Source organism: Hordeum vulgare, unplaced genomic scaffold (genome assembly GCF_904849725.1).
Source record: "Hordeum vulgare subsp. vulgare unplaced genomic scaffold, MorexV3_pseudomolecules_assembly, whole genome shotgun sequence".
NCBI lineage: Eukaryota > Viridiplantae > Streptophyta > Magnoliopsida > Poales > Poaceae > Hordeum > Hordeum vulgare.
Window position 1 is genome coordinate 1 of NW_025422524.1, and position 2,500 is coordinate 2,500.

Consider the following 2,500-nt stretch of genomic DNA (forward strand, 5'->3'; position numbering starts at 1 on the left):
GATTATGACTGAACGCCTCTAAGTCAGAATCCAAGCTAGCATGCGACGCCTGCGCCCGCCGCTCGCCCCGACCCACGTTAGGGGCGCTTGCGCCCCCAAGGGCCCGTGCCATGGGCTAAGGTCGGTCCGGCCGATGTGCCGTGATTGGCCGCCTCGAAGCTCCCTTCCCAACGGGCGGTGGGCTGAATCCTTTGCAGACGACTTAAATACGCGACGGGGCATTGTAAGTGGCAGAGTGGCCTTGCTGCCACGATCCACTGAGATCCAGCCCCATGTCGCACGGATTCGTCCCTCCCCCACACCTTTCATTGAAATGATAAGGTTCGAAAGTGCAACTGGCAAAGTTGGCCTACCTACATGGCTAAGTCCAACGGAAACCGTACGTGCCAAGTCACAAGAGATATGGTAAAGTCCGCCCCGGGACTTACGCAATCACTCGCTAAGTCCAACGGAAACCATACGTGCCAAGTCGGAAGAGATATGGTAAAGTCCGTCCTGGGACATACGCAATCATAAGCTAAGTCCAACGGAAACCATACGTGCCAAGTCAGAAGACATATGGTAAAGTCCGTCCTGGGACATACGCAATCATCCGCTAAGTCAAACGGAAACCATACGTGCCAAGTCACAAGAGATATGGTTAAGTCCGTCCTGGGACATACGCAATCACCGGCTAAGTCCAACGGAAACCATTCGTGCCAAGTCACGAAGAGATATGGCCAAGTCCGTCCCGGGACATACGCAATCACCCGCTAAGTCCAACGGAAACGATACGTGCCAAGTCACGAAGAGATATGGTTCAGTCCGTCCTGGGACATACGCAATCACCCGCTAAGTCCAACGGAAACTATACGTGCCAAGCCACGAAGATAACGGTCGAGGCACCATCGGAACAAGTAAATACGACATGGGACATGAACGTGTAAAATGGTTCACGGGCGAAGAACGGGTACGACGACCATTGTGGAAGAAACTGGACGCGCACTATGATAAACAAACGATAACCATGCGGGGCGCACCGACGAAACCACGTACGATGACACGGGGCGCACCGAAAAACGGGTACGGCGGCCGTGTTGCAAATAACTGGGCGCGCACCATGGAGAACAGGGGAAAACAATGTGCGTGGAATGGACGGATGCACGTACGGGCACACGGGCCAAAAAACGTGAACGCGAGGAAACGGGAAAGAACGGGGTACGACGGCCGTGGTGCAAAAAACTGGGCGCGCGCCATGGAAAACGGGTGAAAAGCATGTGCGTGGCATGGACGGATGAACGTACGGGCACACGGGCCAAAAAACGTGAACTTGAGGAAACGGGGAAACACGGGGTATGACGGCCGTGTTGCAAAAAACTGGGCGCGCACCATGGAAAACTGGGGCAAACCATGTGCGTGGCATGGACGGATGCACGTACGGGCACACGGGCCAAAAAACGTGAACGTGAGGAAACGGGAAAGACGGGTACGGGGCCGTGTTGCAATAAACTGGGCGCGCACCATGGAAAACTGGGGCAAACCATGTGCGTGGCATGGACGGATGCACGTACGGGCACACGGGCCAAAAAACGTGAACGTGAGGAAACGGGGGAAAAAACGGGTACGGCGGCCGTGTTGCAATAAACTGGGCGCGCACCATGGAAAACTGGGGCAAACCATGTGCGTGGAATAGACGGATGCACGTACGGGCACACGGGCCAAAAAACGTGAACGTGAGGAAACGGGAAAGAACGGGGTACGACGGCCGTGTTGCAAAAAACTGGGCGCGCCATGGAAAACGGGTGAAAACCTTGTTCGTGGCATGGACGGATGAACGTACGGGCACACGGGCCAAAAAACGTGAACTTGAGGAAACGGGGAAACACGGGGTACGACGGCCGTGTTGCAAAAAACTGGGCGCGCACCATGGAAAACTGGTGAAAACCATGTGCGTGGCATGAACGGGTGCACGTACGGCCACACGGGCCAAAAAACGTGAACGTGAGGAAATGGGAAAAAACGGGCACGGGGGCCGTGTTTCAAAAAACTGGGCGCGCACCATGGAAAACGGGTGAAAACCATGTACGTGGCATGGACGGATGCATGTACGGCCATACGGGCCAAAAAACGTGTAAACGGGGATCCGGGGAAAAACAGTGTACCCCTTCTTCACAAACGAAGGGCAGGGGTCCCAAGGGGGGCTAAAACCCTCGGGTATATTGGGGAGGAGGGGGCTCCTCCCTGCTTGGGTGTGGGAAATCGGTGGGTTTGCATATGAAATCATATGCAAACCTCCCGTTTCTCCCGTAACCCTTGCTTTTCCCAAACGTTGGCTCGGATGTCCCGTCGTTCTCCTGTCCCGTGTACGACTCATGCCAAATTCTGATCCGTCGGTCGAACGGCTGTTCGGGTTGCAGAAAAGTACGTATCGTGTCCGCACACGGTCAGGTCGATGTGATCTCGTGCCGCGTTGTCCCGTCGGTCCCGTGTACGAATCGTGCCAAATTCTGATCCGACGGTT